This window comes from Piliocolobus tephrosceles, chromosome 13 (genome assembly GCF_002776525.5).
Source record: "Piliocolobus tephrosceles isolate RC106 chromosome 13, ASM277652v3, whole genome shotgun sequence".
Lineage (NCBI taxonomy): Eukaryota > Metazoa > Chordata > Mammalia > Primates > Cercopithecidae > Piliocolobus > Piliocolobus tephrosceles.
Genome location: NC_045446.1, coordinates 103,960,215 through 103,972,102, shown reverse-complemented (window position 1 = coordinate 103,972,102; position 11,888 = coordinate 103,960,215). Strand labels below are relative to the sequence as shown.

The 11,888-nt window shown below is 46.5% G+C and overlaps 1 protein-coding gene across 2 annotated transcripts in view; it reads right to left on the bottom strand.

Moving 5' to 3' along the window:
- ZBTB16 (zinc finger and BTB domain containing 16) overlaps positions 1 to 11,888 on the bottom strand; it is a 195,046-nt gene that overhangs the window by 54,377 nt on the left and 128,781 nt on the right. The gene's annotated exons all lie outside the window — the stretch shown is intronic.

Below are 11,888 nucleotides of genomic sequence, written 5' to 3'. Positions count from 1 at the left end.
GGCCCAACATCCATGTCCAGCATCTCCATCCCGGGTCCCAGCGGCATCCATGTCCGACATCCCTGTCCCAGGACCCAGTGGCATCCATGTCCAGCATCCCCATCCCGGGTCCCAGCATCCATGTCTGGCATCCCAGTCCCGGGTCCCAGCATACATGTCCAACATCGCTATCCCAGGACCCAGCATCCATGTCTGGCATCAAGCGACACTCAAGACGTCTATGTAGGAAATGAGCTTCAGCCCTTTCTAATCCAACCCTGCCTTGCATCGATTCTCCTTCTCCAATCCCAAAAGAGCCAAACACCATTGATCCCCTCAAATCACTGTCCAGGAGAGTGATGCTTCATATAAAATGCGCTGGGGTGAAGAAAGGGCAGAGCACAAAGGACTTTCAGGACAGTGAAGTGGCTATTCTGTATGATACAACAATGGTGGGTGCCTGTCCTTACACATCTGTCCAAATCCACAGACCGTATTTTGAGTAGAGACGAGGGTCTCTAGTACAGAGGGTCCACAGGAGGGAACCCTCATGTGAACTGTGGGCCCTGGGTGACAGTGATGTGCCAGCATGGGCTCACTGATGGTGACAAATGCACCGCCGACGTGGTGTGGGATGTTGATGGTGGAGGAGGCTGTGCACTTGCGTGTGAGGATAGGGGGTACAACGAGAACTCTGTACTTTCCATTCCATTTTGCTATAACCGAAAGCTGCTCTTAAAAAATGAAATGTATTAATTTAAAAAATAGTATCGGGGGCCCCTCCAGAAGGTGGCCAGAGGGGCCCTGGGAGCCGCTAGGATGAATAATGGCCAGAAAGAATGGTTGGTCTGGGCCAGCAGGAGATGGCTGGGTTGTTCCTCCCTACTCTACAGCAAGCGGCTCCAGCACAGCCGAGAGCCTGTGCTTGGAAAATAAAACTCTATATTAGGCATCAAACATGCCTTTATAGTAACAGCATGAAATTAGGTCAAGAGTAAATCTATGCTGGGGCACTGACTGTACAAACAGCAGCACATGACCCTCCTCCCAAAGTGCCTATGACGTTCCGCGGCCGTTCTTGAGCCTGAGCTTTCTCATGTTAAATTCCTTGGCACAGAATGTGAAATGCTATACAAATCACCTCTGATATTTATAAAAGTCAAATGCCATTATGTTTTCAATGGGGAGGTCACAGCAAACCACATGGAGTCTGCTTGTCCCTCTGATGACTCACTGTCCTATCCTCCCCAATACCCTCCATCTTGGGCAGGGGTTTGAGGCTCGTTCAGACTTTTTTTTTTTTCATGTAAAGTTTAGGTAGATTAAGTTATTTGTCATCATCTGGTCCCCTCCCAGCTCCTCCGGGACCGGCCACTGGCAGGCTGTTCTTGAGAGGAGGAACCAGAACAGTTGCTAGTTTTCCTATCATTACAGGACTCCTTGGTGCCCAGCACTGTCCCTCGTGCCAAGCTCAGGGCAGGAGGCGGCAAGGCCAGCAGCTATCCTGAGGGAAGCAGCGATGCTGCTCACCCTTTTAAATCCTCTGCCTTCTGCACTCCAGCCTGGGTGACAGAGCGAGACTCTGTCTCAAAAATAATAATAATAATAATAAAATACAATACAATAAAATAAATCCTCTGCCTTGCCTGCTACTCCCACCCCACCCCCTTCCCCCACCATGATGACGCACTACCGAAAATTCTCCACACAAGGACTTCATTTTCTACTCTGAAGTTCAGAGCCAGGGACTGTCCCTGAAGCTTCCTCCAAATATTATTAACATATCAGGAGAGAGGGAGGGGCCAGTGCAAGCAGGCAGCCAACAGCAAGATTGGAGATACAGTTCTGCACCTCCAAAGGGGGAAGCCACACAGTGCAAAGAGAAAGGGAAACAGAGAGAAACAGAGTGGGGGGAAGAGAGAGTATATGCCTCCTAGCCTCCTTCACACTGAAACCAAGAGGACCCTTTGGGTGGGGTTCCCTCCAATGCCCACTCCCTACTAGGAGGGAAGAGCAGAATCTGCAGCATAGACCCTCAGCTGCCAGAGGTGTGCTGTTTCTGGACTGCAAGACTCTTGCAGCCAACACAGTGGATGAGGACCAGCATCTCAACATTTGCATCTGGTTGAGTGGCTTCCCCTGTGACGCAGTAATGTGGAAACTAAGCAACTTTTTCTAGGCCAGTAAAAGAAAGTACTTATTTTGCAATCACAGAGGAGAGAACCTTGGGCTGAACTTGTGGGCCCTAATTCTAGTTTGGATTGTTTGTTCTTAAGTGACCCCCTTTTTCAAATAGGGGCTTTGATCCATTGATCCGCACATGAGAGCTGATAGCCAGGCCACCACAGGGAGGGAAGACAATGCTAACGTGGGCTCTGGGGTACAGAAGGCCAAGGCACACATTCAAGTCCTGCCCCAGATTGGTCTTCCTTAACCTTTCTGGGACTCAGTTTTCTCTCTGGCAAACATTAGGGAGGAAAAAAGGTCTCTATTTTTGGACTATAGTGAAGACTTCATGAAATAGTAACTCAAAAGTATCCAAAAGAGTACAACTGTTGAATTATCTGTGCCTGCGGCAAGTTCAGCCTACATGCTCATTTCCTTCACAACGCCGTAACCGTCAGGAAGGCAGGGCCCAATTTCTGTTCACTATTATGTACTAAGTCCACAAAGTACCGAGCATACAGTAGGTACCTAAAAACTCAGAGAACGAGGAAATGAAGGAACTACAGGATAAGCCAGCTATACAGGCTGCTCTGACACCAAACTTGAGTCACTAACCTGGCAGACCTTGCAGGGCAGGTTGAGGGCTGGAAGAGAGAGCTGAATTGCTCCAGGGTAAGTCTAGGATCTAGTTCAACCTAGTACACTGGGCCTGCAGAGGGTGCCCTTAAGCTTCCCAGCCTCAGAACTTCTAAAACCTAGGAATGACCTGAGCTATCTTTGTCTGCTTCTTTGCCTCCTTTTTCTTACTGGGGAAAAGGTAGGATGAGGTAGAAGGTTCTATTTGAAGAAGTCAAGAGATAGGGAATACCCAGGTTCCTGGTGATAGCAGACATGGTTCAGGACCCCACCAGCAACCCCAAATTCCTGAGCCTTCACCAGTCACTGAAGCCTCCTCTAAGATGTGGAAGGGCACAGGCCTGGTGCTCCTGGAGGCTGGTATACCTGCTTAGTCTCGATTCCAGTTTTGCGGCCTGTCTGGCCTGGGTTTACATGTCACGTATTTAGATATCAACAGGGAATGGTTCCTTTGGGAATCTTTGGGCATTCCAGACCTCAGGGCCTTAAGATCTACCAAATCTGCTCCATGAGATTGCTCAAGGTATGGAGCTTCAATCTGCCCTCACTTCTCTCAACTCTTAGTTCAGCAGGCACATTGCAAATGTCCTCTTGGCCAGAGGACACAGTCAAGGATCCTGGAAGACCTCACCATGGCCTTGCAAAGCAGGTATATACTGTTCCTTTTCCTCCATCACCATCCTCACTGACTTGGCCCTTCCCCGTCACCAACCCAGTGGGAGAAATACATGTTCTCAGAGGCCTCTAAGGAAGACGAGGATGATGCAATGAGAGAAACTGGCACCTCCATTTCCTGAGCGCTTACTCCACGCAAGGCCTATATTGAGATTATTCAGTCTGTAATGGGGCTGGAATTGGAATCTAGATAGTCTGACACCAGATCCCAAGTTCTGGGTCACTATGCACCAAATACCCTGCACTTGACACCCTGATTTTAGGCTTCCTGGGGTTCCTCTTCCCTGCAATTTGCATGACAAACCTGCACCACTCTGTTAGGGCTCAAACTCTCCTAGGAAGTAATGCCCTCTAGAGATCATCCCGTCCACTTCCCTGCCTTCATGCAGGTCTTGTGTCCCCACGCAGTCATTTGCCCATTCCCCCTTTCCTGCTCCCTGACTCCCTCAGTCTCTCTGCCAGGTCCACACAGACCAGCCCTGGCCCCAACTCCCCCATGTTCAGATTACAAATAGGTAGCTGCTCTGGGTCCCCTACAGATGGACTGAAAGAGTTGAAGGTTCCTACAGGTCACCCTGGTGGCCTCTTCACTCAGACCTCCCATCTTCTCCCGAGGGCATGCTGAAGACTGCCCAGCCTCCTACCCTGGAGCTCAGCAGCCAAGTTATCTCACTGCCCTCTAATTAACACCACGGATCCTGTCTGTTGCCCCCAGGCCTGTTCAAGTCCCAAATGGGGATGTACAGTGGCTTGAACAACATTATGATTTGTAAAACCCACTCCTAATTAGTTTGACTTTGAATAAAGAGGGTAATTATTTTTAAATTTATTAACTGCTGCCTGGCCAGAGAAGTTTCCAGATCAAATGACATGGAGAAGCTATTTCTGCTCAGTGATGCAGCAATTTATATTACTGATCGGTCATTAAAACCTCTGGCACAAAACCTCTTGTGCTTCCTGAGCCAAGATAGTGTCCGTGTGTCAAATTTCAAACCCAGGGTATAAATTAAGCCATTAATGGTATTTATCAGTTTATCTGGACTTAAAGAACTACTTGCTAATTTAAGACATTCCTGATATAGAAGCCAGGTGGTGCGCTGGGTGTGCACGTGGGTGTGCACGTGTGTCTATGTGTGTTTTCTCACTTTTATTTCACTGAACAGTGTAAAAAAATTCTGATGTGTAAATGAAGCACAAGCATCTCGGGAACTGCCTAGCTGTTAATTCCTCACTGCTCTGCAACCCAAACATTTTGGAAGCAGCAGTGTTTTGCAATATGTATTTGTCATAATATAAAAGGTGTAAAATGATCTCTGTTTATCTCCTCAAAGTCTTCGTTGTACCAAAACAGAAAACTGAATGTGACAACAAAGCCTGAGCCCAGCCCAACCGTCGTCAGCGTGGCCTCCTAGAACACCAGCTTGAGCCCGTCAAGATCTTGAGGGCAGGGGGCATGGAGGGGTCACACACACCAGGACAGAAATCTAGGTCAAGCAGGGTCAAAAGGGGTGAGATGTGAAGATGCCATTCTCTTGGATAGACTGGAATTGGAAATAGTTTCCATTAAGTTCATTTTCCAGTTTCAAGAATACCTGTACGACACCATAACCACCTGCCCTATGCAAAGCCACACGTGCACTCCATGAACTCCCACGTGGCAGCCTTGGCTATGAAACTGATCTGATTCAGGCAAACTGTATCCCACTCCAGGAGGAGGATGTGCACATCAAGGTGTTGGGGCTTCACAGTGCAATGGGGCACAGGGATCCAAAAGAGCTCTTCCCAGGCAGGGCCATGAGCTCAACGACCTCTAAACAGGATCACTCTGAACCATTTAGCCTACAGACTCTTGGACAACGCTCAGTCAATGCGGAGGCAGCCAGGGAGTAGTAGAAAGAGCACTTGAGTTGGAGTTGGGTCAAGTTCCAGTTCTCCACTTCCTAGTGGGTAGTGTCTAGGGCCCCATGGTCTCCTCTGTTAAATGGGTATAATAGACGAAAGTGTTTTATAAACTAAGGTAGCAAAAATATCAAGTGGCATTGGCATTATTTTCACTGTCCCAGGGTCTCCATTCCTTCTCTTTTTTTTTTCAGATGGAGTCTCGCTCTGTTGCCCAGGTTGGAGTGCAGTGGCACGATCTCGGCTTACTGCAAGCTCTGCCTCCTGGGTTCATGCCATTCTCCCGCCTCAGCCTCCCGAGTAGCTGGGACTACAGGCACCCGCCACCACACCGGGCTAATTTTTTGTATTTTTCGTAAAGTCGGGGTTTCACTGTGTTAGCCAGGATGGTCTCATCTCCTGACCTCGTGATCCGCCCACCTCAGCCTCCCAAAGTGCTGGGATTATAGGCGTGAGCCACCATGCCTGGCCCATTCCTTCTCTTTTTCAGAGCGCTTCCCTACCTACTCTCCTGTTGGCTTCCCAGCGATACCTGGTCCCCCACCTGGCTTTTCCCACTCCAACAGCTTTAGTGATATTTTCAGCGTTCCCTGTCATCGGGCAACTCCCTTCCTCCAGGGTCCCCTTTCCTGGAATAGAGAGGGCAAATAGATTTTAGATTGTATTCTCTCATTGATTATTAGGGGAACTGAAAATCCACCTGAGTTCAGCAGGAAGTAGCGCTATGAGTGATGAATGAGCTCCGCCACATGTCAGAAAGAGTCACCAGGGTCATACAGGACCCCTCTTTGCCAGCCCTATTCTGAGGGTAAGGCTACTGTTGAATCTCCCCTCGGCACTGAGCACAACACCTGCCCCACACAAGGAAGTGGCTCTTCCCTGCTGGGGGAGCTCGCCCACAACTCACAGTAAGACTGGCAGGGAGCCTTTCTCAAAGCATCCACCTTGGTCTCTCACCCCTAATTTGGATTCATTTTCTCCACTCCCCATCCTTTCAAGAGCTCAGTTTACTCAATCTCTATTGAACACACCACAGGTGGCCTATTGAGCAAGCCACATTTTACCTTAACATCAGCAGGGGGCACTCGGTAGCTGACCTCTCCCTCCTCCAGCAGAGAAGCCCCATCCACAAGATCTCTGGGGGAAAACAAAGGGCCCAGGCCACCATATTCAGACCTTCAGCTTCTTTCAAGAACAGGGCGTGTGCCTGAGTTGGTCACCATCATATCCCCAGCGGGTGCCAGGCGCGCAGGGGGTGCTCCATACGTCTGGGGTCTGCCTGGGAACAACCTCCACAGCTGCTCATCCCTCGGGGACTCAGTTGCTCCCCTGCCTCTGGCTGAGAGGGCAGCTTGCTCCCTGATGCTGCAAATGTAATCGGGATGGACAGAATTAAGCTGCTTGGCAAAGCTGGCTCACGGCTCATTCCTTCAGATTAGAACTCTCAGAGTGGGATTCTCAGTTACCTGCGGTCTAGCAATAAGAAAATGGCTGGGACCCTGGGAGACTCGGTCCTCCCCTTGCTTTCATGACAAGCAGCTCTGGAACCCTGGGCAAAATAACCTAGCCAGGTCACCTTCTCTATAACTGAGCTAGGGACACGCTGACTGGAATGACAGCTCACCTGTAAAGCTCTCCTCCCATCATGACATGGCAAGACCCCTCCAGGCCAAAGCTCAAGGTACCATTTAGGAGGCATGTTGTCCACTCAGAAAAGGACAAGAATGCTGAAATACTGATGACAATAATCTTAACAGCAGCTGACTGGTGTCCTTCCTTCTTCCACTTGAGTCCCCTGTGGCAGCTTGTTTCCAAAGATGGCTGCCATCAATTCCTCCTTCCCTATAGGTTTCTGTCACTTTCCTACTGAGAAGGAGAGTCCAGCCTTCCACCACCTTCCATCTGGGGCTGACCTATGACTATCGAATTGATGCAACATGGTGGAAGTAATGCTGTGTACTTCTAGCCTAGCTTTTAGAGGGCTGGCAGTTCCTGTGTCCTGACTCCTGGAAACCTGAGCTGTCACACAACAAATGCAGGTACTCTGCTGAAGAGAGAAGCCATGCAAAGGAACACTGAGACTCAGATAATTGAGTGAAGGAGCCATCTCGGACATCCAGCCCAGTTGAGTCTTCAGATAACATCAGCTCCAGCCATTACCTGATGGAAACCACATGAGACCCCAAGTGAAAACCACCCAGCTGAGCCCAGTTACCCACAGAACTGTCAGAGATAATAACACTTTACTGTTTTAAGCTACTACTGCAGTGGTTTGTTACATGACAATACTCTCTACGGTCAATCCTCAACACAAGAGCCAGAATAATCTTTTAAACACATAAATCAAGTCATATCATTCTCCCAGTCAAAACCCTTCAATGGACTACTTTTCCACTTTCTCTATAAATGTGCATCTGTGGGTGTGTGTGTATGTATTATATCTCAGTAAAGCTATGTATGTGTGTGTGTGCATGTGTGTGTACAGTCAAATGTCACTTAGTGATAAGGATATGTTCTGAGAAATGTTTCATTAGACAATTTTGTCTTAAATAGGGCACAGGGAGCCAAAAGAGCCCTGCCCATGACGGGGTAGTGAGCTAAATGATCCTGAGCCTTTTAGCCCATGGACAACACTCAGTCAATGTGCAGGCAGCTGGGGAGTCATGGAAAGGGCACATGAGTTGGGTCAAGTTCCAGTTCTCCACTTCCTAGTGAGTAGCTTCTAGGCTACATCCTAGAGCACACTTACATAAGCCTAGATGGTACGGCCTTCTACACACCAAGGCTATATGGGACAGCTAATTGCTCCTAGGCTACAAACCTTTAGAGCATGCTACTATACTAAACACTGCAGGCAATTATAACACAATGGTAAGTATTTATGTATCTAAACACATCTAAATGTAGAAAAGGTACAGTAAAAATATGGTATTATAATCTTATGAGACCACTGTCATATATGCAATCCATTGTTGACCAAAATGTCATTATATGGTGTGATATAGTTTGGATATTTGTCCTGCCCAAATCTCATATTGAACTGTAATCCCCAGTGTTGGAGGTGGGGCCTGGTGTGAGGCAATTGGATCATGGGGATGGGTTTACCCTGAATGGTTTAGTACCATCCTCTTGGTGCTATTCTCATGACAATGAGTGAGTTCTCTTAGAGAACTGGTCATTTAAAAGTGTGCAGCTGCTTCCCCCTCGCCCAACTCTCTCTCTCTAGCTCCTGCTCTGGCCATGTGACATGCCTGCTCCCCTTTTGCCTTCCACCATGGTTGTAAGCTTCCTGAGGCCTCCCCAGAGCCTGAGCAGATGCCAGCATCATGCTTCCTGGAAAGCCTGCAGAACTGTGAGCCAATAAAACCTCTTTGTAAATTACCCAGTCTCAGGTATTTCTTTACTCCAATGCAAGAACGGCTTAACATAGGGCACATCACTCTGTTTGTGCGTATATGTGTGTGTATGTATACATATGTGTGTATATATATGTGTGTGTGTGTGTGTATCTACATATGAAAGAGAGGTGGCATGAGTGATGCCAGTGACTCTTCCTGACACTGGCAGAGCTCATTTATATACATGTACACACCCATGCCACTTTTCAGAGATCTAATACACATACCATACAATATAAAATTCATGTCTTTTAAAGTGTACAGTTCAACTAATACATAGAATGGTCCCTGACTTAGGATTTTTCAACTTTATAATTGTGGGAAACCATCACAGTTTTGAAGTAATGTACAGGATATAATAAATTCCATGAGATCTTCAACACTTTTATTATAAAATAGGTTTTATATTAGATGATTTTGCCCAACTGTTGGCTAATGTAAGTGTTCGGAGCACATTTAAGGTAGGCTAGGCTAAGCTATGATGTTCAGGAGGTTAGTTGTATTAAATGCATTTTCAATTTATTATCTTTTCAACTTATGATGGGTTCATCAGGACACAGCCCCATTGTAAGTCGAGGAGCCTCAGTATTCAAAGCTGTGCAGTCATCACCACGATCAATTTTAGAATATTTTCATCACTCCACGAAGAAACTCCGGCTTCATCAGCAGTCACTCTCCATTTCCTCATAACTTCCCCAGCCCCTGGCACCTACTAATTTACTTTCTGTCTCTATAGATTTGCCTATTCTAGATATTTCACATGAACACAATCATTTTGCATCTGGCTTCTTTCACGGAGCATGTTCAAGTTCATCTGTGTTGTAGTATGTATCGGTACTTCATTCCTTTTTAGGGTCAAACAGTATACCATGGTATGAATATACCACACTTGGTTCATCCATTCATCAGTTGATACACATTGGGTTGTTTCCATTTTTTTGGCTATTATGAATAATGCTGCTATAAACATTCATGTACAGGTTCTTGTGAACGTATCTTCTCAGTTCTCTTGGTTGTATACCTAAGAGAAGAACTGCTGTGTCGTATGGTAATTCTATGTTTAACCTTTTTTTTTTTTTTTTGAGACAGAGTCTCACTCTGATGCCAGGCTGGAGTGGCGCAATCTCAGCTCACTGCAACCTCTAACTCCCTGGTTCAGTGATTTTCCTGCCTCAGCCTCCCGAGTAGCCGGGATTACAAACACATGCCACTATGCCCAGCTAATTTTTGTGCTTTTTCGGTAGAGATGGGGTTTCACCATGTTGGCCAGTATGGTCTTGATCTCCTGACCTCGTGATCTACCTGCCTCAGCTAACCTCTTGAGGAATCGCCAGAATGTTTTCCAAAGTGGCTGCACCATTTTATACTCCTACCAGCATAGTATGAGAGTTCTGGTTTTTCCACATTTTTGGTAACACTTGTTATTATCTGTATTTTTAATTGTAGCCACATTGTAGTGGGTGTGAAGCAGTATCTCACTGTGGTTTTGATTTGCATCTACCTGATGGTGAATGCAGTTGAGCATCTTTTTCATGTGCTCATTGGCTATTTGTCTATCTTTGGAGACACATCTGTTCAAAACCTTTGCCCATTATTTAATTTGATTATTTGTTTATGTTTTTTGAATTATAAGACCTCTTTCTATTTCTAGCTATAAGTTCCTCATCAAATACATGATTTGCAAATATATTCTCATCCTCCAGAGGACTCTTAGCACATGCAGAATAAAACCCAGATCTTTTACCAGGGCTGAGAGACTTGCCAGATCCTGTCCTCATCCCTCACCACTCTCTACACATCACTCCCAGCTCTCTGGACACCACTGCTCTGCATGCGGGTCCTTAAACCTGTCAGACTTGACCCAGCCTTGGGGCTTCTGTAAGTGCTCACTCCCTTTGCTTAGATATTCTTCCCAGAAAATTTTTGAGTGGCTTACTCCTTCTCTTTTTAAGACTCTGCCCAGATACCACCTTCTTGGAGAGGCCTTCTCTAACCATTTTATCTACAACATTTCTCCCTAAATATCCATGATGTTTCTTTTCTCCCTATTATTCTCTACTCCTTATCCTTTCTTAGTAGCACTTACTATGTCTAAGCAGACATGATATCGTACACTTATTTGCTGATTCTGTCTCCCAGCTAGAAGCTCAGTTCCATGAGGGGCAGGAATGTCATCTGTCTCATGCACTAGTACATCTTAAATGCCTAAACAGTGCCAGGCACATTGTAGAAACTCAATAAATATCTATTACATTAAATATACCTACTACTATTTATTGAGTGCTTACTACAAGCCAAACATGCCATGAAATACTTCAAATAAAATACCTTATTTCATCCCCACAACAACCCTAATGCTAGGAGGTAGACACTAATATTACTCCACTTTTCTAACAGATGAGAAATCTATATTTAGAGAGTTTAAATAATTTATCCATGGCCTCACAAATAGGAAGTGGCAGTCAGGATTAAACTCATGCAGTCTCAGCTCTGAACTATATGGCTCTACCACACGTGTCCCCATTACCAACTCCAGCAAGTCACTTTCCCTCCTTTCAGCCTCAGTTTCCTCATCTATGACGTAAGAGTAGCCTCCGACCTTACCTTATAGTGTTACTGAGAGATTGGCCAGGTGGGATCACGTAAAGCAGTGGTCCCCAACTTTTTTGGCACCAGGGATCAGTTTTATGGAAGACAACTTTTTCACATACAGCAGGGTACAGGAGGGTGTTCCTGGGATGATTTAAGCACATTACATTTATTGTGTACTTTATTTCTATTATTACGTTATAATACATAATGAACTAATTATACAACTCACCATAATGTAGAATTAGTGGGAGCCCTGAGCTCCTGCAACTAGATGGTCCCATCTGGGGGTGACGAGAGACAGTGACAGATCATCAGGCATTAGATTCTCATAAGGAGCACACAACCTAGACCCCTTGCGTGCACAGTTCACAGTAGGGTTTGTGCTCCTATGAGAATCTAATGCTGCTGCTGCTGCTGCTCTGACGCGAGGAGGAGCTCAGGCGGTCATGCGAGCAATGAGGAGCAGCTGTAAATACAGCTGAAGTTTCACTTGCTCGCCCACTGCTCGCCTCTTGCCACGCAGCCTGGTTGCTAACAGACCAC